We start from the raw sequence: 26,150 nt of genomic DNA, 5'->3' as shown, positions 1-26,150 counted from the left end.
TATTTGTTTGTGTGTACTTTTTGATTTGGATGTTTTTCTCATTCATTCATTGTCATATGTGTGTGTCCATGTGGATATGGATGTGCAAACACTAGTATACATCTGTAAAGCTATGGATTTGCAATTATATTTTCAGACAAATTTAAAATATGTTCTCATGCAGTTTTCAGGCCATCTCTTCTTTCTAAGGCATGTGTAATTTTATTTTGATTTCCTCATTGGTCCATTTATGAGAACTAATGTTTAAAAATCTTTAGTAATTATGTTGTTTTATAATGTTCTTACTAACTGGTTGTACTGAAAATTCAGAGATGTGGTCTGTATAGTTTCATAGGTATGTCCTGTCTTGTCTATTTTATTTTCCAAACACTCTGTTAGCCATAGTGATCTAAGTTCAGTGTTAAAATATATGAACTCTAATTTTCCATCAAATATTAATTGCTGATTTAGGCTTATAAGTTAACAGCTAGAAGGGACATTCCAGGCAAATGAGTCCTGCTTATTTTGAACTCAAATCTGTCGTCTCCCAGCTGGAAAAACTCCCTCTTACTCATGTTATCTGTGAGAAGTCCTTTCTTACTTACTAGAAAAAAACCCTTAAGATCTCTCTTCCATGCTCATTATTTCCTGGGTCTCCATCTTGGATTTATTTTGGCTTTAACATGTGGAGAAAGGCATTGGAGGAATGGGAAACAATTCTTCCAAACAAATAGAAACCTCTTTCCAATTAGAAAAAGAAAGAAAGAAACTCCTTCCTTTACGACACAACAGAATAAGATCCAAGAGAAAATAAGGCAAAATTAACCAAAGAGCTGGAGCAAAACAGAAACAACCAAAGATTGACATGTGTTCTCCATGTGAGAAAAAAAGTCACCATTTTGCTTTTTCCAGTGAAGATTACATCATCCAGGGCCATGACCCAGAAGTCTGCCCTTGATCTGAATCAAGGAAACCCCATTCACAAGAGTGGAATGATGGCCTTAATGGTGATCATGGAGGACACAAACCTTTGAACCCCTTCCATATGTTTTACTGTGATAGAAAAATTATTTAATTCTTTCACCTTCCTCTTTCTTGCTAAATGTCTATTTCACAGAGTGGCATTTCTCCATATTATTCTGAGAGGGCACTATCTACTCACTCACAAAACCACTGCAAAGAATGCCAGGTGGCTTCATCTGTTAACACATTTTGGAAGGCACTTGCTTGTTGAACATTTCCACTCAGGGAAGAACAGCTACTATACGAGCCTATCCTATTACAGTGTTACTCTTGGGATCATCAGCCCAAGAGTGGTGGGTTTCTGCTTTTTGTTTCTACCAACGCTGGGAGGAGTCTCTGTTTGGCTTTTACCATGTGGAAGACATCACACCTAGACAAAGCCCTGCTGCTATGTTGGATTTCTGCTTCATGTGTCCACTAACCCCCTGGGTTATAACATGATCTTCTCCACTTACAGTGAAAAAAATAACTAATTATGCCTGCAAGACTAATGAAAGGATTTCCAGAACAGATGGTATTTGAACTGGCTTTTTGCAGAATGAATTGCAATCTGCTATATGGAGAAGGGCAAGGGAAGTATTTTCAGGTTATAGGGAAAACATCTGCAAAAGCTGGATTCGAAACTAGATATTTCCATATTCAAAGCCAAGTATGCAATGGTACCTCTGGGATGCTGAATTTATATGACTTTCCAAAGAAGAATGTACATGCCTTGTCAAAAACTTTTTATATTATAGTATGGCAGTGTCAAAATAAGTTTACATGATTGGATTTTTTGGGGTGATAAGTGTGGTATCCTAGTCATGGGATTAATCAGCAAACTTTCTGTCAACTTCTCTATATCTCCCCACAATCGGCAGAATCCACTCAGACTGATCAAAACACTAGAAGTTGTGTTTTAGAAGTAGTTTTAGCTCCTTCTGTAAAGAAGGTTGAGTCCGCAAGTGATTCAGCAATGAAGGTAAACAGTAAACTCTCTGAATATTCTGTTTCTGGCTCAGTGCCCACTCACACTCTGGGGCCTGGTTCTCAGCCAGATCACTTGGATTTCTTTCCAACTTGATTCTTCTCAGTCCTATTTGGAAGGATTCTTTCAATGATCAAGTTCTGTCTGAAAATCCCACCAACCCTACCTTGCATTCTGTAATACTCCAGGACCTGTACTTTTTCGTTGCTGTTTGTGTCTGTAAAGGGCCGGATAGTAAATATTTTAGGTTTTGTGGGCCATAGGTCTCTGTCACAACTACTGAACTGTGCGATTGTGGTGCAAAAGCAGCCACTGATAATAGGAAAAGAATAGGCATGACTGTGTTCCATGAAAACTTTATTAATAAAAAGAGGCAGTAGGCTAGATGTAGCCAAATGGCTGTAATTTTTATCTCCTGTTCTAGACCTTCCTCACCTTTATTCTCAAGGCCTGCTTGGACTCAACTGAATTTATTGCAGTTGATTTCTTGGACTTGATCCCTACATGTTGATTTCATCCTTAGACCATCACCTAGCTCCAATTATGTTGTGCTCAAAAAATATTTCTTATGATTTCTGTACTAAAGCAGCATGGCTAACTTTGCTTCCCAAACTCTGTGCAGTTAATCCTAATTATCTTGTGGCACTGAGAACAGTTAATGTGGCAAGAGCTCAGGAAACTGATTATGAAGGCCAGAAGAATCATAAAGGTGATGGGAATTAATAGTTAATAATAGTATCTAATACTTTGTAAGTGTTTACTATGTGTCAGACACTAATTAAGTGTTTACAAATAAAAATATTTAATCCTCAAAGTGATGCTTTGAGTTATCCTCTCTATTTAAAATAAGAGAGAACTGAAACAGATTAAGTAACCTGCCCAAGACCAAACAGCTGGTAAGAGGTGGAGCCAGCATACAAACTCAGGTAGTCCAGCTCCAGAATCAACATTCTTAACCACTACACTCTTCTGAGAGGTGCTGCAGAACAAGAGAGAAAATTCTCTGAGTGGGAATGATCAGCGCTCAGCAACCAATTAGATGCAGTGAGAGAAGCAGAAGAAAAACTGAGGATAAATTGCAAACCCGTTTAATTGGGAGATTAAAGAATACAGAAGAATATTTGTTGACTATGTTAATTTTTTAATTATTTTATAAACAGTTTTGTATGAATTTCAAAGTAGGTTTCTCATAGACAGAAGTAATTACTTAGGCCTTGTTAGAGAGTTCCTAGCCAGAAATACTATCTTAAGATCATTTTAGTCTATCAGTGCTTCTCAAAACACATATACAAATAAATCATCTTGGGATCTTATTGATTATCAGACTATCATTCAGTAGATCAGGGGTAGGGGCTGAGGTTCTGCATTTTTAACCAGCTCCTGGGCTGGGCTGGATTCTCAGATTTGTGACCTGTGCAGTTACACAAAGGCTTCACACTTAATTTAATGCTCTGCTGTCAGCATTTTAAGTTTCTTAGTAATTTATGAGCAAAGGGCCCCGCACTTTTATTTTGCTTTGGGCCTCACCATCATGTAGCTTGTCCTGCTCCCAGGGAATGCTGCTGCTGGTGGGCTGTGAGCCACACTTGGAGTTGAAAATTTCTAGTGCAGGAGTTTGCAAACTATGGTTCGCTGGGCAGATTTAGCCAGCTGCCTGTTTCTAAAGTTTTATTGAAACATAGCCACACTCATTTATTTATATGTTGCATTTGGCTGTTTTTGAGCTACAACATGAGTTGAGTAGCTGTGACTAACAGAAGAGAGGGCTGTCAAAACCTAAAATATTTACTATCTGGTCCTTTACAGAAAGTTTTCTGACCTCTGGCCTAGTAGTTGATAATAGAGGCTATAGGATCAGGAATAGCATATTAAACAAATAGTTTTCTAATACTTTAGAATAATTGGCTTACATTTTTTTAAACACAGCATTTTTAACATATTTAACTCAATTTCTCTCATAACACCCCTTGAGGTAGATGTTATATTCTTAACTGTCTATGTTAAAAACTGGGGTTCAGAGAGCTTCACATACTTGTCCAGGATCATATACTAGTCTGCTAAAGAGAACAGGCTCTTCCCACTTTCTCACACTTTATTCACATGCTCTGTTTCTCTCTGATAGTCTTAGAGCTTTTTTTTCCTAAGCAAAGACTATAACTACTTCTAGTCTTTTGACACAAGAACATCATTTTTATACTGTAATTTAGTGGTTATCAAACGGCATTCCACATAGCACTAGGGACTCTTAGAGATAGTTCAGAGGCAGTCGAAAATGGATAAGTTTCAGAGGGTAGACAAGCAGGTCCAGGATACTTTACTGACATTCCATAGAGGATCTCTGTGTTACATTTAGTTTGAAGAAGTATTTCATTTGAAATTGTTTTTAAACACTGCTTTAATAATTACTATCTCTTATTGTTTTGTTGCTTAAACCACTCTAAATTCCCTGGAAGCATCTGCTTTTCTTCCCTCCCTCCCTCTCCCTCAAACAATATAACAGCACTCTATTATAAATTTGGTACACCATTATCTTTAACAAAGTTGATTATCTGTGAATCATGTTGCTCAGCATGACTACATTTAAGCATTATGCAAATTGGGTCAATTATTTCTTCCCTTTTGTATATGAAGGGAGGATTGTTTAGGTAGAAGTAAACATGGAGATTGATTAGACATTATATCCTATTATACCACAACAATAATTAAAATAATGGTTGGAATCCTCACAGATATATGACAGAAAGACGTATTTAAGAAATAATGTTGAAACTCTCAAAAAAAAAAAAAGAACATTATATGGCTTTTACGGCTTTTATCCAGGAATAACATGAGACTAAATATGACTGTAGAAAGTACTGTATCTGGTTTTAATAAAGCGAAGAGTCACATTTCACTTTTTTTCATATGAAACACATAGCCAAGGAGAAAATGAACTTCCCTATTAGCACTTCAAGACTTCATTGATAGTAGAGATGGAAATGTATCTTTTTAACCTCATATGTAGGTTTATCAGATATTATTTTAATAATTTCCTTAATTAATTTTTCAACTATACTATCGCCTACTGAAATTGTCATCCAGTCCAGTACTGTCACCTAATTTTTGTACTCCCGTTTCTTAGGACTGAATCCTACTTTTATTTCTTCTCATGAGCTTCAATCCATAGCACATTTTCAGCGTAGAATCATTATTAACTTCTCAGATTGAAAAATTCCCTACAGCTACCCAGTCTGTTCTCAGTAAACTGAAATGTAATTGTTTAAAATAGGTAAATTTCAAAGACTTTTACCAGACGGTAAGTAGGCCAACATCAAATTACCTTGAAGAAATGAGAATTAAAGCTAAATCCAAAATACAGATTCTGATTTCTGCTGCTCCTTAGTTTGTACATGTGTACATGTATATGAACAGGGCATCTCTCTTTCTATTTGCCTTCTCTTTTGGGAATTTTTGATTTATAAAATATAAAAATGCCTATATGATTTCTTAAATAGAATATATTCAAAAAGTAATCATCTTAAAGGAAAATATCAATAAATTAGATTATATTAAAATCAGGTTTTATTGATTAAATAAGAGTTCAAAGAGCAATCCACTGATTGGCTTACATGGCTAACATTGTTGGCAATGATGTGGGGTGACAGGAGCTCTCAAACCCCATCGGTCAGAGTTTAAATTGGATTATCACTCTAGAAAAGTCTTTGGAATTATCTATCAAATTTATAGATCTGGACTGATAATATCATCACTACTTATAAATGCTGTTCTGTTTTGTACCCAAAGATATGCACAGGAATGTTCATGGCAGCTTTGTCTGTAATTGCCAATATTGGAAACAATCAAAATGACCATCAACCACAGACAAAGTAAATACATTATGCTGTATTTATATAATAAAGTTCTACAAGGCAATTACAATAAATTGCTGGTACATGACAATAAATGCTGCTACAGGATCTATGAAACAGCCCGGAGGAAAAAAAAGTAAGATGTATAAGGGCACTTAGAAAGTTGTTACATTTATATAAAGAACAAAGACAAGCAAAAACTGTACCATATTGTTTTCAGCCAGGATAGTAGTCACCTTAAGAAAAGAAGTGGATAGTGATTGTGAGAAGAATGAACATGGCTTTTGATATGCTGGTAATGTTCTCTTTCTGGACCTGGCCGTGTTTACTTGGGTTTCTATTTTGTAATAAATCATTGAGTTCTATATTTATGTTTCATGCACTTTTGTGTGTGTGTGTTATATTTCTTTTTGGAAAAGGGGGAAGGTTTCAATGATAAGATATAATCTATATAGTAAAAAAAAATACTTTTTCCATTAATTCACTGGAAAATAATGCATACTAGTGATAGTTGCAATTTTATCACAGTTCAGCAGAGGTATTATTTTACTTCCCACTCTTAAAAATATATAAACATCTAGGGGCTTCCCTGGTGGCACAGTGGTTGAGAGTCCGCCTGCCGATGCAGGGGACACGGGTTCGTGCCCCGGTCCGGGAAGATCCCACATGCCGCAGAGCGGCTGGGCCCGTGAGCTATGGCCGCTGAGCCTGCACGTCCAGAACCTGTGCTCCACAATGGGAGAGGCCACAGCAGTGAGACGCCCGCGTACCGCAAAAAAAAAAAAAAAAAAAAAAAAAATATATATATATATATATATATAAACTTCTAACACTGATTTGATTGACCTAATACAGTAATTCTATAAATAACTTGCAACAAATTATTAATATAATTATAGCAGTGATAGAATGGCTTTTACTATCTATAGAATAGATATTCATACTGATAAAGTTACCAATTGAATCACTTTAACTTAAAAAGTAGTGAGATTTCACTTGAATTAGCATTTGTTCTGTACATTTGAAATGGTTAAGAGAGAAACTCAACTTTGTATCTGTTAAAGAAGGAGGAAAGATCTTCCTTTTACAAAATCTTGAATGAATTATTGATAACTAAGTAGATACATTAAAAGCTATAAAAGAGAAGCAAAGATGAGGATTACTTCTGCCTAAAGAAAATATTCCTAAATACAAAAAAAAGTAGGGAAAACATAACTGTGACACAACTGCACTGGTAATGAAATACTTTAGAGTTGATATCAAACAGTGGCTTCTAGAACATGTTTGCCTTAGCAACCAGGCACATGTCCTTCAAGAAGAAAGATGGGAGCCATCTGAAAAACAAGATTAATAAATTTCAAGCAATGTATTTGGCAGATTCATTAACAGTTCAGGCTTCAAGAACTCCAACGGAATTAAACAAACAAACAACAATGCGGGAAAGACATGGTCAAACCATGTCATTATTCATAAATTGAGCAAATGGGTATATTTAGCAAGAGGCAGGCTCTAGAAAACATGTTAATTATTTAATTGCTACTTTGAAGAAATAGAGCTATATTTTCAGGGAAGTCAAATACCAAAGCGTCCTATAGGAGCTAATAAAAGGGAAGCAAAGCAGTTTCTACAAGGAGATCCACAGGAAATAATGTCATGAGAGATGGATAGTAAAAACATGTAGGACAAAGTGGGGAATACCAGGTACCATTGAGAGATATTTCTATCAAAATAGCAATATAATGGGATATAACTTACACTATAATTTTCAGAAAAGAAAATTCTAGTCTGTTGCCTGATCACCTTGTGTGAATATTATTTTTAGAGTCCCTTATTTTTCCTGAGAGAAAAATAAGTACAAACAGGGTGAATTTTCACTATAACCCTCAATCTATGGTCAAAATGAACAAACATAGAGATCTTAAGTGACAGCTGGGAGACAAAAAAATGAAGCTTCTCAACAAATGAAAAATTATTTTTCTTATGATCCTTTAAAGATCCCAAATAAGGATATTGTTTATTTGATATTGTGAAATCAAATTAGCATGATATGAATTTTAAGAATATTAATTTTCCACTACTCCCTAGAATTACAATGTTATAAGTCCAAAAATAAGCACACAATAGGAAAATTAGAGTGGGGGAATGGAAATGACTATCCGACTGTGTAATATGTACAAAGAACAGTGCTTATATAAGGTTGAATTAGAAAAATACAGTTTTTTTTCCTTCTGTGTAGGGAAAAACCCAGTTCTTCCTTCCCATGAGTTTCTTCCTTCTGAGTCTCCTTTACTATTCACACAGAATGCTTTATTTCTGACACTTCTAGTCACCAAATGTGTGTAGGTTTTTCCCCACAACAGGCAATTCTCAATGACACTAGCCCAGTGTCCTTCAATTTAACTCAATTCTGACACTATCTACCTGGAGATACCTTCACATCCCACAGGTGAAGGGCTTAGTCCACAAAACTGCCCTTTCCCACTTCAGATGCCAGTCACAAGCCCAGGTTGTCACCTGTGCTTCTGACCAACACCCTATAAGCTGGTGGTCCCCATGACCCCCCTCCTTGGGCTCAATTAACTTGCTAGAGCGGCTCATAGAGCTCAGGAAAACACTTATTTATCTTTGACAGTTTTTTAAAGGCTATGCTAAAGGATACCAGTGAACAGCCAGATGAAGAGATATGTAGGGCAAGGTCTGGGGGAGGGTCCTGAGTGCAGAAGCTTCTGTCCCCATCACCCTCCCAGTATGGGTATGTTTGTCAACCTGGAAGCTCCCTAAACCCCTACTACTGGGAATTTATAGAGGCTTCCTCATGTAAGTATGGTCAGGTATTAAATCCATTTTCAGCTTATCTCCCCTCTCTAGAGGATGAGTGGGGCTGAAACTTCCAAGCTTCTAATCAGGCTTCGTCTTTCTGGTGACTAGCCCCCATCCAGAAGCCATCCAGAAGCCCACCCAGAGTTGCCTCAGTAGAACAAAACATGGCTCATCGTGCCCTTAGCACTTAGGAATTTAGCCCTGTGTCAGGAATGGGGTCAAAGACAAATATTAAAACAAGAAGGGGCTTCCCTGGTGGCGCAGTGGTTGAGAGTCCACCTAACGATTCAGGGGACATGGGTTCGTGCCCTGGTCCGGGAAGATCCCACATGCCGCAGAGCGGCTGGGCCCATGAGCCATGGCCGCTGAGCCTGCGCATCCGGAGCCTGTGCTCCGCAACGGGAGAGGCCACAGCAGTGAGAGGCCCGTGTACCGCAAAAAACAAACAAACAAACCAAAAACAAGAGATGCCCGTAGTGTTCTTATAACTTAGGAAGTTACAGGGGTTTTAGGAGCTTTGTGCCAAGAACCCAGGGCAGAGAACCATATATACATATTCTATTATTTCACATAGGTATATGATTTATTTCCCACAAGGTTACATGCATTCAGATTCAGGCTCACAAAGATAAAGTAAATTGCTAGAGGTTAGTTAATGTTAAGTGCTGAGTAAAAAGTTGAAACATACCTGTTTTAGAGATACCTTTCCCCTTCTACTATTTGATACTCAATCCCTAGAACCCAAGGAATGAGCAAACGTAGTAGGCTTTGCATGGTTGACCTTATTGTAAGGGTCAAGAAGGCAGTCACTTCTGAAACACAAAATATTCTTTTGATGGCTCTAACATTTTCTGACATTCCTACTGTTCATGTCTGTATTTAGATTTGAGGGCCTCAGTTATAGTGTAAATATTTTCAAATGAAATAGCCATCACAATAATCAATCCCTCAAAAACTGAGTGCCTTAGAAACCCAGGTAGTTTGAGGGAATAGCTGAGAAAAAGACCTAGAGAGCTGTTCCATCTATTTCCATTGATTCCTTGAGATAATTGTTCATTTGCTACAGCTACAGCTTTTATAAAGTATAAACATTATCAAGTGCATGTACTTCTTATTAGTGGCTCTGAAAAAAAAATTTGGCAAAATATTTTTGAGAAACTCTATGATTTGATATATTAAATCATAAGCCCAAGCCACTATCATTTAGGGGTAGATTTCAATTTGTTATTATGTATGTTAGTTTATTTCACAAATATTCATTAAGATCCTATTCTATATCAGGCATTCTGGCATGTTCTGGGGCCACATAAATGAAAATAATTTTACCTCTGGAGTCTGAACTTAAAAAGCTTAAGTCTGTTGAGCATACAGACTGTTCTTTACACTCTACTCCTGCCCTTGATTCAATTCCTTAAGCAGCCATCTCCCTAAAGCCACACTCCCTGATGAACAGCATGTGCTACTCACCCCACTCCCACTTCCTCTCACCCAAGTAATACCTACTTATCCTTGAAAACCTAAAATACCACTTTCTAAGAGAAGCCTTTCTTTATTTTCTGTTCTAGGTCATAGGAAGGAATAAATATTTGTTGATTACTTGAGTGATTCATTGAAATAACAAATGAAGGTGACTTGAGGAGAATTTAGAAATGTTTTGATAAAGACTTTAGAATGGAGACTCTCATTACATTCATTGGGATCAGCATATGAGCTGCATGGATGTGAAAGCTCTTTGTTGTACTGGAAGTTTATCTAAACAACAGGGAATAATGTTAGTGATTTCTAACCATATACATCACAGTCATCTGTGAATCTTTTATCAAAATACAAATACTTCAGCCTCACCATCAGAGATAGTGATTTTAAAACTTACCCCAGTGTCATCTCCTCATGAAGCCTTCCTTGACCCCTCCATTCCCTGTCACTGAAAATACGATTCATGAGATCAGAAGTCTTTTTGTCCAGTTCAGTTCTCTATCGCCAGTGTACAATACCCAAAAGAGTTCCTCAATAAATAGTTGGTTGAGAGAATGAAAACTCCTTTTAACTCCCCATGGTACTTATATCAGCTTGTAATTTTCCAGAAATTATTTAAAACTTTGTCTCTTCCGTAAGTGTGAGTTTCTTGAGTACACAAACAGCATGTTCCAATTACTAATATTTGTTAAGTGCACAGTCCTACATGCTTTTTAGGAAAGCATACATACAATGCCTGGCATACAGAGGATGGATTTGAGAAATTGAAGATTGGAGTCCCTTAGAGCAATAAAAACATAATTACAACTGTACATAGAAAACATTGTGTGTGTAAAATATATTAGCCATAAAAAAGGGGAAAAGGAGAAGGAAGGATAATTTGTGATGATTTTGGTGTTTGATTAAAGGTAAATAAATAAAGGAGAGTGCATTAATAAATATTTAAGACAATTTATAATTTTGAACATAAGCAACATGGGTACCATTAGCCAAAGTAGGAAATACAAAAGTGAAATTCCAGTTTGCAGCAAAAAATATGGCATTAAATTGAATTTGAAACAAGAATGGGATATGAAGACCATTAAACATGTAGGCAGTTGGAAAAATGAGGCCTAAATGCATTTCTGAGGAAAGAAGAGTGAGTTAGATATACGGTTTGGGGACATGATAGTTGTTGACCCAGCAAAACATAAAGAGTGAGAAAAAGGTTAAAATGACCATATGATTTTTATCTTTTATTTTGTTATCTTGTTAATGTGGTATATCACATTGCTTGTTTTGAGGATGTTGAACCATCCTTGCATTTCTGGAATAAATCTCCTTTGATCATGGTGTATAATCTTTTTAATATATTGTTGAATTCAGTTTGGTAATATTTTCATTGTGGATTTTTGCATCTATGTTCATCAGGGAAATTTTCTTTTCTTGTAGTATCTTTGTCTGGGTTTGGTATTAGGGTAATGTTGACCTGGTAAAGTGAGTTTGGAAGTGTTCCCTCCTCTTCTATTTATACAACAATCTATACAATATATTTTTGAACATTACTGAGAGTAAATTACTGTGTATGCAAAGAACAAAGCTGAAAAAAATATTTCACGGGGTTTTCTGAAATGAGAAAGTTCATTTCTAAACAGTATAACACGAATTTTACAAAATGGTTCCTTTGACTTCATATATGCAGATGAAAATGTCATTTCTAATTTTACTTCCACAGGCATGGTAAGTCCTGATACAGTTAAAAATAAATCATTTATGAGTATAATATTTTCCTAATACTAACCAGAATTTTTACTAGTAAGTATATAACATTAAAACTACAAAAAAACAAACAAAAAACCTGCGTATGTATGTTAACTGTATATTAGCTAACAGATTTTTTTTTCCATTTCAAGAGAATAAGTATTCTAAAAAATCTACTTAGGGCTTCCCTGGTGGTGCAGTGGTTGAGAGTCTGCCTGCCAATGCAGGGGACACGGGTTTGTGCCCCCGTCCAGGAAGATCCCACATGCCGTGGAGCGGCTAGGCCCGTGAGCCATGGCCGCTGAGCCTGTGCGTCCGGAGCCTGTTCCGCAGTGGGAGAGGCCACAACAGTGAGAGGCCCACATACTGCAAAAAAAAAAAAGAAAAAATCTACTTAGAGATTAAGAAATACATGTATATATAATATCTTCTAATATAACCAACCAGTTGATGTTTCTAAGACCAAAATCTCCTTTGTTTTCTGTTTTTTGTAAAGTAACTCAATCCAGAAGATGTTGTATGGTTGTATCTATTACAACCTAACATCAGCACACCTTATGATCCAGAATTTCCACTCCTGGGTTTATACTTGGAAGATATATGTTCCTGTGTTCACCAAAAGACATGTACTGTAATGTTCAGACCAGCACTATTCATAAGAGCCAAAACCTGAGAACAATCTCCATATCCATCAATAGAAAAATGGAATAAAATTTGTAGTATAATTATACAATGGAATACCATAAGTCAATGAGAATAAACAAGCTACAACAACACACACAAATGAATCTAAAAAACATTTACTGAATAAAAGAAGCTAAGCAAAACACAGAACATATTGAATGATTTGTTTATATAAAGTTTATATATTGGTAAAAGTAATCTACAGTGATCAAGTCAGCATATTAAATACTATTAGGGAGGGTGATGACTGGAAGAAAATACAAGAAGGGTTTCCAGGCTACTGGTAATATTTATCTTGATCTGAGTGCTATTTATAGTGTGTCACTTTGTTAATATTTATCAAGCTATACACTTTCAGTCTATTCATTTTTATATATGTTATACTTTAAAAGTTTCCATTAAAATGATATGTTTTGGAAACTATGAAAAAGATAATTATATTGGCAAGTCCCTCAGGAAGGATTCCAGTTCTAACTTAAATATTTTCTGCCTGTTTAGCTACACTGTGACTAAATCTTCACCTTCAGCTTGAGGTAGGGGAAGTACACTCTACAACTATCGCCATACCATTTGTATGCCTAATTTCAGGGAATTTTCCAAATTTCAGGGAATTCCAACTGTGTATGTGTATAACCACAGTCAATGTCTGTTAATAGGAATACTTGGGAAGAAGATAAATTTAGGTGTTTTGATGAACAGATTGTGAATCCAGATGAGGCTCGTTGGATATTTATTCACAGCTCCCCAGAAGCATATGAAAACAAAGTTTTTTTGACCTTCTCAGGATAAGAGAGTCTTAATTTTATTTACTCTCTCCCATTTTCCTCAGCAAAGCTGAGGAACATCAAGTCTAAATTTACTGAGTTAAATTTTGTATGAGTTTTCTTCTGCTAGATGACTAGAATAACATTTTGCTTAGAAAAAAGGACCATAAAATTATGTCTGTTGTAAATAAAACAATTTCATGTTTTAAAAAAATATGACAGCAAACTATAAACTGAAAAACCAACAGGCTTGCCTGGTAGGAGGTGGCATATGGAAAGAATGAGTCAGCCAATCTGTCAACAAATATTTGTTGAGCATCTACTTTGAGCCATTCTAGCCCTGAGAATATAGTGGCAAACAAAACAAACATGACACCTGCCCTCTTGGGGCCTGCAGTAGAAGGACCATGGCCAGTTAATCGAAAATAGTCGTTGAAACGAAGACTGATTAAAGAGATACAGACAAAAATCTAAGTATTTTTTTTAATTTTATGCTTTATACATAGTAAAACATAGTTTAACAATTTGTGCATACAATATTAAGATGTTTTCTCTTATTATATATCCTTATATTGGAGTTCTTCATTTTACTTTTTTCATTAACTACAACCATAAGATCATTTTATGATATCCAGGTTCATTTTCTTTAAGTACAGCAGGAACTTACCAACACTTGCAAAGTAGCCTGCATACAAAACCCCTCTAGCTTTTGATAATTTTTCCTCAGTCTTTCAGTTGTTTCGACTACAACTAATTCAAAAAAAAAACTTCTGGTGTCTCTCCTTTATGAATCCTTTTCAAAGTATTTAACCTAATTTTCATAGAAACAACTCTATTTCTTTTCACATTAATGTTTTATTGGCTTATAAACAAATAAATAATTATTATAATGAAAAAATATACTGATATATAAACTGGTCTGGGAAAAATACAATTAATTCTTCATAAACATTTAATTCAGTTGGTGGAAGCAGATGTTCACGAATGTCTAAGAACATTGTCTGCATGTGCCAGGCATTCAGCATCCTATAAGCACATTTTAGTTAACAGGAAAGAATAGAGAATGGTGGTTCATCAAGTAAGTTGTTTAAGTAGGTGTAGGTTAGAGAACACCTAATGCTGTGCTGTGCAATAAGGGAGCCACCACCAATGTCTGGCCCTTGAGCTTTTCAACTGTGGCTTGTCCAAATTGAGATGTGCAGTAAATGTAAAATATACACTATATTTTTTGGTATATTTTTTACATAAAAATATAAAATACCTCATTAATTATTTTTATACTGAAAACATGTTGAAATACTATTTTTAATTTTTTAGGTTAAGTAATCATATCTTTGATTTTACCTTTTCCTTTTGTTCTTTTTAAAGTGATTACTAAAAGTAGTAAAGTACACATGGCTCACATTTATGGTCCTCAGTGTATTATATTTCTATTGTTCATTGCTGTTCTAAAGCATTTGTATGTGTATATACGTACATACATACACACATATACACATAAGTATGTATATTTCACTTATGAATAAAAAAAAAAAACCTGAAGAACAAATGTATTTTAAAAATGTGCTCAATGTCGCACACAGCAGGAAGTGGAGAGCCAAGCTAGAAATGAGGCTGCTGGTCCCAGAGGCTGTCCTTTTCAGCACCACTCATGCTGCCTGCTATTAACACATTCTTGACATTAGTAAAACAGTTTTTTTATATGTTCCTCTAATAAAATGACAATTTAAAAAAGACATGTTAAAATGGATCCATTGAAAAGACTTAAACAAAGGACAGAGTTTAGGAAAATGAATAAGGAAAACTGTAATACCCTTAGATTAGCAACATCAGGGAGCCGAACTCCACCTAGTGCTCAAAGGGCAGAGTAGTTTCCAGAACCTAGTGAAGTTACACAGAGGGCTGAGGCTCATTCATAGTTCCTCAGGAAAAAGTGTTCCGGGAGAATATAAATTCAGACTTCCTTTTTCTCCTGTTCTCTATGGGCTGGTGTCTCCCATGGATGAGAGACAACAGGAAGCCAGAGGACAAGGGCACCATTAAGCAAACCCTGTGGATCAGCTTCACAGACCACAGATGAGAGTCAGAACAGGGTGATCCATAAGTGGATTATGAGCTTATTTCTATATAAGCTCTTAGAATAGATAGATGAACTTTCAATGCAGCAGAAGACAATCAGAAATGTTATTGAATCTAAACTGTGTGTACACTCAAATGGAACTAATATTTTTTAACGAAGAGGCAAGAAATACAATGTGACAATAGTTTAAAGCACTAGACTGAAAAATAATTTATACATTTTGGATTCAGATCCACAGTTCAATAAAATCTTTTTTTTTTTTTTTTTGCCAGTGTTAAAGATTAATCTTATAAGGCAACAAAAATATTGCCTCAACTATGTAACAGGATTGTTGTCAGGGTCAATGTTTCACTACTTCAAAGGGGTAAAACTAAGAAGTACTGTACAGTATAAGACAGCTATTAGTTTGGGGTAGTGGTCCTTAAGATTAGAAAGGAAATAGTCTCTTGCTTGATCTAAACCCTGAAAATTCCAAAGCTCTCCCCCAGGTTGCTGAAAATATACAGAGGGCTGTGTTCTCATATCCACATCCCCCCTTGACCCAAGCTTACTTATCAACATTCACTTTCTCTGTATTATAATATGAATGAAAATATATTTCTGAATTTTCATTAGAAAAATAAAATCCCACTTGGAAAAAGATTTGTGAGTGAAATAGTCCTGACTTTCAATTTGAAGGATAAATTTACCCTAGCAACACAAATGTGGAGCATTTTTATATAAAATACTGTGTAACTTTAGGCATGTCATTAAAATATTTACCTCTGAATGACTTCCTCTATAAAAATGAGCTGGCTAAAAGATCATTATAATTTTGAGGATAGTCCCTGAAAATAATAGTGTAATAATATAAAAATAACAAGATGATAATAATATAAATATTAGTTCGGTCAAATACATTCATTTTCTAGTTTGGTTATGTTAGTGTTATGTAGCCACAGTTATAAATTTGCTCAATAATAAAATTATTTTATGATTTTTTTTTTTTTTTTTTTTTTTTTTTTTTTTTTGCTGTACGCGGGCCTCCCACCGCTGTGGCCTCTCCCGTCGCGGAGCACAGGCTCCGGACACACAGGCCCCGCGGCCATGGCTCGCGGGCCCAGCCGCTCCGCGGCATGCGGGATCCTCCGGGATCGGGGCACGAACCCGCGTCCCCCGCATCGGCAGGCGGACGCCCAACCACTGCGCCACCAGGGAGGCCCAATTTTATGATTATTGAAGAGGTAAGCTGAGCATACCTCCAAACCATTCTCCATACTAAAACCAGATTTTTCTCCTAGATCCCAGATAGGAACATGTTAGTAGTTTCCAACTACAAAAGTCCTCAACAGCTCTTTCACATTCAAAATAAAATTCGAACTCTCTGACGTGATACTTTTTGCTTATGTTTCCAGCTCTCTCACTAATACCTTCTGCCAACATCCTCATTGTCCACATTCTTGTCATATGAAACCTATTTGAGACATGTTTTCTCCCACAAACCCACATGCATCCACTCCTTCTCTCATTATCAATATCAAGTCTGGATTGGAATTATTTGTCCATCTCATGCTTCTCTATAGTCAGTATAAAATAACTCTATTAAACCTACTATAATGCATTATTATTGTCTGTTTACTTACCTCTCTCTGCACTAGACTTTATGACATTTCAAGAGAGAAATTGTCTTTAACACCCTTATATCTTTAATATTTGGCAAATAAATGAAAGATATTAACATATGAAAAACTAGGCATTGACAAGAAAAGTAAAATCATTGGTAATAAATGTGAAAATTGGCCAGATTAAGTAAACAAACCAAAGAAGAATTTCCAAGATAAAAGCAAAAGGGAAATTTATATAGAAGCCAAGCTAAGAGCTATTTCTTAGGCACAAAGATGTGTTAGTACAACTCAACAAATTGTTTAAATTTAGGATGACAATTGAGGAGCAAATTATAATAAATTCTCAAGAAATGAAGTTATGAATGAAAGATAGAGTCCTACTAAGTATAAATTAATATTTCTGTCAAGCTCTTCTCTTTTATTAGAGAAAATAAAAGAATCTTTATGTCCAAATAGTCAGTGACTGTTGTGTTTATGGGTATGGACACCAAATCAGTTATTACGTATCAATTTAAAATGGATACTTTCTTCATGCCCACATATTTAAGCTACCCCATGGGCTATTAATAAATGCCTTATTGTTCTCAGAGGAGATTATATACCTTATCCAAGAATCAATAGAGTTAAGTAGTAAATTGCATTGTAAGATTATTTTTTAAAGATCTCTGTCAAAGAAAAATTGCTCTAGACAGAATTAAATAGAGAAGGAAGGCTTTATTCAGGACTATTACAATGGCGGGGGCGACAGATTAAACCCAACTCCTTGGAAACAAAAAGCAGGAGAGTTTCTAAACTAAGGTAAACTGTTGGAAAATTAATGGAAGTCATTAGGGGTGGGGTTGGTCAATGCTATTAGGCCCTCTGTGTTTGCTAATAGGCACTCATCAAAGTTAGGTTTCTGTCCTCCCACAAAGACTGGCAGATAGGGGTGCGATCTTTCTTGATGGTTACATTTCAAAAGGATGGCTCCCTGGTCCTCGAGAAAGACACTCTTGTGTATTAAAACTGGCAGGAGGTTGAGACATTTACATCTCAAAGGGGCAGAGAAAAAAAATTACAATTGCAAGTTTCCTAAAGTAATTGCTCTAAGCAAAGAGAGGTCAGGGGTCTACAGTCAAAAAGAAATCTGTCTAAAATGTAGTGAAGCTGAGGGGAATTTTAGGGCTGTCTTGGTCACCTCAAGATTACGGTTTATACGTGAGGAAATCTCTCCCAAGAGAAGAGGTATATGAGCTACCTCACTCTATGCCAGCTTCTTTGCCTTTGCTGCATTATCTCTCCCATAAGGAAGAGGTGCCAGGAGAAAAAAACACCAGATACGCATCTTCCAATATCTCTACAGATAACCCCTTTTCTAAAGAAGGTATGGGTTTGCCTGATGCGTAGGTAAAATAGGTATTTGTTGGAAAGCAATTTTCTCTCTCCTATCAAACATACACGCCTGAATAATCAGAATCACAGACATTTACTTAAGTGCCTCCCACAGTTTAGTCCTTTGCTTAGAGTAACTCTAACTCTTTGCGGTTCGCGGGCCTCTCACTGTTGTGGCCTCTCCCGTTGCGGAGCACAGGCTCCGGACGCGCAGGCTCAGCGGCTATGTCTCACGGGCCCAGCCGCTCCGCGGCATGTGGGATCTTCCCGGACCGGGGCACGAACCCGCGTCCCCTGCATCGGCAGGCGAACTCTCAACCACTGCGCCACCAGGGAAGCCCTAACTTTAACTCTTAAAATGTCCTGGAGGGCCTCCCTGGTGGCGCAAGTGGTTGAGAGTCCGCCTGCCGATGCAGGGGATACGGGTTCGTGCCCCGGTCTGGGAGGATCCCATATGCCGCGGAGCGGCTGGGCCCGTGAGCCATGGCCGCTGAGCCTGCGCGTCCGGAGCCTTTGCTCCGCAACGGGGGAGGCCACAACAGTGAGAGGCCCGCATACCGCAAAAAAAAAAAAAAAAAAAAAAAAAAAAAAATGTCCTGGAAATATATTGTTTTGTCCACTTTACATCTGAGGACAATGAGTTTTAGAAAGTGCTCAGTCCCGTTATAGATGTAGATGGTATCAATCATGCTCTATATTACCAGACATCTAATGCATTATGATTTTTGAGTAAACTTATTTTCTAAGCAGTAGAACTATTCCTTTATTTTTTCCATACTGAGCCTAGTGTGATACCAATATTGTCCTATTTGCAAAGAGACCTAATTGGGGTTAAAAAAAAAAAAGAATATAGCAAATTTCTTCATGTCCCACTGGTAGGTAGATAACCATCATTTGTTCAATTAAAAGATGTTTTTGAAATAGCAACAAAAAAGGCAACTCCTCCAGAATAAACTTAACAAAAATGAGCAAAATTTTTATAAAGAAAACTTTAAAACACTCCTGAAAGATATAAAAGTAGATTTAAGTAAATAGAAAGACATCCTTTGTGTTTTGGTTGGGACATCTCAATATCATTAAGATCGTAGCTCTCCCTAAGTTAATGTATAAATGTGAAACTATTCCAATTAATATAGCATGGAGCTTTTTTTTATGGAGGTGGAACAGCTGCCATTATAATAATAGCCAAGAAAACAGTGGAAAAGAAAAGCTATAGGGAGAGAAGGGAATTAGTTCTACAAAAAACAAAAACAAATTATAAACCTGTTATAATTAAAAGAGGGTGTACTGGCAGATGAAAAGAGAGAGCAACTAATGAAACAGATTGGAAAACCCAGAAGAGACAAAACTATTCAAGAAATCTGGTAGATGAGAAAGGTGGAATTAAGAATCAAGCTTTTGGTTTGTGTGTTTTTGGTTTTGGTGTTTTTTGTTTTGTTTTGTTTTTTTTTTTTTTTTGCGGTACGCAGGCCTCTCACCGTTGTGGCCTCTCCCATTGCGGAACACAGGCTCCAGACACACAGGCTCAGCGGCCATGGATCACGGGTCCAGCCGCTCTGTGGCATGTGGGATGTTCCCGGACCGGGGCACGAACCCGTGTCCCCTGCATCAGCAGGCGGACTCTCAACCACTACGCCACCAGGGAAGCCTGTGTGTTTGTTTTTAATAAATAATGTTAGCTCAACAGCTTGACTATTTTGAAAAAGATAGCAATCCCTTACACTAAACTCCAAGCAGATCAGATATCTAAATATATCAGATATCAAGTATATCAGATATCAAATATATCAGATATCTAAAAAATGTTATCTTTTTTTACCATAAAAAAAAATAACATAAGGAAAGTCATATATCATAGGTAAACAGCTAGTATCCCTAAGATACAAAGAACTTTTAACACTCCAGGGGAAGATCCCAACAATGTTATAGAAAAAAATCGATAAAATACATAAACAATTCACACACACACACATTACTTAACATAAAGTTTAAGCATGAAAGATTAACATAGAAAGATGTTCACCTTCACTCATAGTGAGAAAAATGAAGAATAAATCACACAGAATTATAATTTCTCACCCATCTGGAAAAAATTCAAAAACTTAACAATACACATTTTGGCAAGTCTGTGGAGAAACAGCCACTCTTATACATGCAATGCTAGTGAGAATTTAGAAAATGCAAAATGATTCAACCCTAACAGAAAGAAATTTGACAATATCTAAGAAGGTTACATGTGCATTTACCCTTCAACCCAGCACCCCTGCTTCTAGGAACTGACCCTGAAAATACACCTCCAACAACATTAAAATTCATATGTGTTAAGGTTATTCATTGTAACACTTTTTCTTTTCATAACTGCAAAATATTGGAAACTACCTGAATGTCTAAGTGTAAGAAATTGGTTAAGTAAACAATTGTACCTACACACAATGTCACACTATGCTGCTGCTAATAAAAAATGAAAGAAGAAAAAAGAAGGGGAAAATCTCTATGCATTGATATGAAGTGATTTCTAGGCAATATTAACTGCCAAAAGCAAAGTACAAAGAAAATAATTCATGTTTTGCTTCTTATATAGGAAGAACAATATGTATCTACTTATCTTTTCAAAAAGAAATGCAAAAAATATATCAGTAAATAATAAAATGGGTTACTTCAATAGATGGAGTGAGGGCAATGAGGTAGAAAGGAAGTAGGAGGAAGGGATGTGTCTTTGAGTAGGATTTTTTGTGTTCTGTTGACTTTTGAAACACGTTAACATTGTACTTACTCAAAAAATAGAATTATGGCCTCTTGAAGACTCTTCATAGAACTGGCAATGCCTTTCAGCAACACCTACTGGCTAGGTGGCAACACCTCTTGGTAACACATTTTTATACTTGAGAGGTCAGTTCTGTGCCTTACTATGTCCTCCGGGAATCTCTAAATCAGTGACCAAAATGTTGTGCTGTTTTTTCCGTAGCTAAGGTTTAAGGTCTGAAAAATCAAAGGGTGGAAATTGGTGTGTCTTTTCTCACTATTTATCCACTATTGCAAGTTTGGCTTCCCATTGGGTAACTTTAGGTTCTGCTAGTCTTGAAATTTTGGTTCCCAAGGAAAAACGCTTTGTTAGGGAACCCAACAATTGTGCCATTAGACTGGAATCTGAGACTGCCACAGGGCCACTTTGGGGTCCATATGCTAATTAAAGAACAGTCAAAGAAAGGGGTTGCTCATTCTGGCTAGAGGAGTTGAGCCTGAATATTAAATGGAAGCTGGATTGATTTTACCCCACGGGGATAAGAAGGTATATATCTGGAATGCACATGACCCTGCAGTCATTTACTATTTCTGTATCCTGTGATTAAAGTTAGTGGAAAAATAGAACAACCCAATACCAGTAGGACTGCTAACACTCCAGATTTTTTAGGAATGAAGATTTGGCTAACGCCAGCTGTCAAAAACCATGACCCACAAAGTAGCTTGCTGAGCACAGAGAACATGCAATGGGTTCTGGGAAAAGATAGATATAAATACCAGCTACCATCGCCTGACCAGCTTCAGAAAAGGACTGTAATAATTATGAGTATTTATTCCACACTTCGATAATAATGTGTTTGGGCATACATTAATTTCTTTTCTTTCATTCCCCTACCATCTAACATTCTATGCATTAAAAGCAGTTCACCTTATATCTCAGTATTAAAGTCCCAGGATATCAAAGGAGAATGTCTCATCTGAAAAAGAAATGAAAATAACTAAAAAATGGAGAAACCCTATTTTGTGGAGAGGACTAAAATAATTTTGCTGTACAAGGGATAATAGCATTAATGTAGGCAGAAGCACTTTTTTTTTTTTTTTTGGAATGTAAGTATGGTTCAAAGAGATAAATGTGGATTCTAACTTGACAAGCGTTGGATTATGGTGATTTATATTGTGTCAGTGTAGCTAAGCTGGAACTATATTTCTTAGAATTCCCTTACACAATTAAATCTGAAATAACATGGATTGTAAGAGATTTTCCCCACCAGATTGGGAAGGCAGAAGTAAAGGAGTAGCCATATTCTTTTTATGTTTCGGAACTCCTGTTGCACATCATGCATGTTGTCACTTATCTGCTGCTCCAGATTGACTTGGGAGCAATAACTAGCCCAACAAACTCCTCCACTTCCTGAAGATCTTCTGCTGTAACATCTCCACCTTCTGGTCCAGTCAGAGCTCAGCTCTGTTCTGAAGGGCACCAATTCAGAACATCCCCATCATTGAAGCTGGAGACTTGAAGGCAGTGGGAGACTCACGCAGGTTCTATTCCACCCATGTGGATTCCACCTCAGCCTCACAGATTTTACCTTTTCCTTGCTTCTCCCACTTTATATCCATTTTGCCTTTCTTACAGCCCACCCTGTGGTAGTCAACCTGGAGCATCATTCAGAAATAGGCTGTTATAGACTGCTTAACCAGCTCTTACAATTACACAAGCTCCAATCCCTAAAAATACAGTGGTTCTGCTTCTCTGACTTAATATGCAGAGTTACCTGGATGAGATTTAAATGAATGGGGTGGAAGGGATTTAGGAAGGAGTGACACTTCTCTGAGTACATCATTTTGTACAACTTTCATAATGGAAGCATGTAGATATTATGCATAGTTGAAAAGTTAAATCAACGAGAATGTGAAGAGGGGAAGTAAAACTAAAATGAAAAGCAACCTGAAGCAAATATAGCTAATTGTATTTCAAATTAAAGTTATAATTAAACTGACGAGGAAGAAAAATAAAGCAATAATCCAAGTGACTTATGAACACAGAATTTGTACATTCTCAGTCTTTGGCTACGTAAGAGAGAACTCTTTTAGTAGATTTGTTTTTTGAAGAGGAAATATGGACAAATCAATTATGAATATATTTTAGATATTTTATAGCATTGACAAGTGCTAGGGGTTGAAATTTTCACATGGAAGGAGAGACATAAAAATATGGAAAAGAGGAAGGCAAGAAAAAACTCTGTTGAGATATAATGCAATTGGAGATATTGGTATAAACTTGCGATTTCTAAAACATGTACTTGTGTGTATGTATATATATGCTCATATATATGAATGCTGAGGTATGTGTATATGCATGTGTCTACTGTGTTTGCTTGAAAGAGCCTGGGGAAAAAATCTAAATGTACACAACTAGAACCCAGACCTTAGTCTCCAGCACCATTGCCCACTAAATGGAACCAATACTGTTAAGATAAATAACTAGTTGATTCCAGTGCTGGGAAAGAGTAGGTACAAAAAGATCCTGTAATATGTTGCTATGCCAGAAAGTAAGAAAGTGCCCCCCAAACTAATAAGCATGTCACAAGGATTCAAGAGCCAGCTTGTACAGTGATTCAAATACTAAAATAATTAAGTATTGTGTTGAATTATTAAACATTGGGGAAAAAATTCCATATGTCCATACTGATAATAAATAGGTAAATAAATGGGGGAGAACAAAGGGTTCTTGCTTACAATAGAGTGTCAAGTGGTGAATGTGGTGAGAGTTTTGGAGGGGGAAAAAACCCAGAATTTTACAACCATCACAGTGGACTGATTCAAGCAAGAATCAATTATTTATGCATTTCGATGAGGAGCAGGATATTTGTATTGCCTTAAAATGTCAATACCAGACTATTTACTAATTGCAAGGAAAAAAATAAATGTAACTATTAGTGGATAAACTAACAACAATTTGACAGTATGATTCAAATTAAAATAACCAGTGAGGGGCATATGGATACCTACTGTCTCTGGATATGATAATCTAAGAAGGACACAATATCACATAGTATTGTGTCTGGGAATGCATAACCTGAACCAACTATGAATACACTTCAAACAAATCCAAAATGAATGTTTTCATATTTTAAAAAGTATTCTTCAAAATGTCAATATCAAAAGACAAGGAAAGACCTACTGGAAATGTTCCAGATAAATGGGAACTAAAGAGACTACCTCTGGCATCTAAATATAGTATTTGATCCTAGACTAGATCTTATACTGGAAGGTGGGGAGGAGAGGGGAGGGATTGCCATTCGGGGCATTATTGAGTCAATTGGCAAAATGGGACTATGAGTAGTAGATTAGCTAAAAGTGCTATTTCAATTTTAAATTTAGGGTATTTTATAATTTTAATTATGATTATAAATATGTATGGGAATATTCCTATTTTTCAACATAGGAATTTATTTATTTAATATATAGTGGAAAGGGGCATGTCCTCTCTGATGAGTCACAAAAATTTTATACGTGTGTTAGTGTATGTGGATACATATACAGAGAGAAAGGGAGAGGTAGAACAAATGAGGAAGCAAATGGGGAAAATGTTAGTAATAGTTGAACCTGGTACTAATTGTTATTCTTATTCCTGTAACTTTTCATAACTTTAATATTACTTCTAAATAAAAAGGTTTTCTTAAATGTGCTTGAAATCATGCAATGGTAGCTGTCTAAAAAAGTGTCTGAACAAAATCTGAAATGTCCTTAATCCAAAGACATAAATCTTATCCCACTAGTTGAATATAGAAGAAGCATACCTAACTTATCTACGTAAGAAAAGGAGGACTATAAGGTTTATACAGAATAAAGGCTGGATAAATGGTTTCCTGTATATAACCATTGATGCTTTTATTGTAATGGTTTTCTTTTTTTATCTTTCTTTCCTTTCTTCCTTTTTTTAACTTTCTTTCTTCCTTTCTTTTTCTTTCTTTCTTTCTTTCTTTTTCTCAAGAGATTTTAGTTTGAACTATATAAGAGGAAATGAATAGTTTTATAGAAATGTTGATTTATTTTTCACTTTTTTACTAAACTTCAGGCAAGTGTCAAGAATAGATTCCCAGCCAAATTCCTTGCAAAGAAGGTCTTCAAGGAGTTAGTGCTGAGCCAAGGGTCTGTGATGATCTCAGAATTCTTTTCACTGTGTGCCTGAGGCTAATACATTAAATCCTGCTTGGAGTCTTTTCCTAGTGATACTTGATTTTGAAACAAACCGAGTTGTCTCCAGATAAACGGGTGCTCAGGCAAGGCAATGACTTAGTGCTTAAAATGGTTTGCCAACTCTTGATTCATATTGACCAAAACTAATTAAGAGTAAGGCATGGGCAACATAAGCTGCACGTTTGATGGAAAACAGCTCCATTTTTCACTTTGCTATATTAGTAGCTATCTGAATGTGGGTTAAACAATGAGAAATTTTCCTGAATGTCCACAAAAGTAAAAAAGAAGTCCTGCATATTTTTAGTGAAAGCCAATTTTGGCCAAAGTTGCTCTATTTTATTTAAGCTGTAGATTCTACAAGGTCAGACCTATGCTCGCATGCTGCTCTTGTTCTTTGGCTGGACCTGGGAGTCCTGATAAGAAATGGGGGAAGCTTTCCTCTCACCTTCTCTGTGACTCAGGGAATATGCAGGCTCCATGACAAGGTCATCATTAGCCACTGGTACATCCCTCCTCCACAATAGGTAAGTGGATCTCTCTGGATCACCTAGAAGAACAATACTGTCTGGATAAGAAAAATAGTGGGGTTCTATGGAGAGGTAATATTACAGTAATATTTTGTCCAAGAAGCTTGTGAAAATCCAATCTTTATCTACAGCCTATCATTCTTTTCTGCAGCGTTCCCAAAGGATACGTACATATAAGCAAAACATAAAAAAAAGCATTTTATACTTTGCTTTGGCCATAAACTCTGAAGTGGAATTTCAAGAAAGTAAGCTAAAGCATATGAAAGACTATTTTATTTTAAAGATAGACAAGTTTGATTGCAATATTTACAATCAAAGTAGT

Source organism: Mesoplodon densirostris, chromosome 15, assembly GCF_025265405.1.
Source record: "Mesoplodon densirostris isolate mMesDen1 chromosome 15, mMesDen1 primary haplotype, whole genome shotgun sequence".
NCBI classification, from domain to species: Eukaryota; Metazoa; Chordata; class Mammalia; order Artiodactyla; family Ziphiidae; genus Mesoplodon; species Mesoplodon densirostris.
This window is presented reverse-complemented; position numbering follows the sequence as displayed.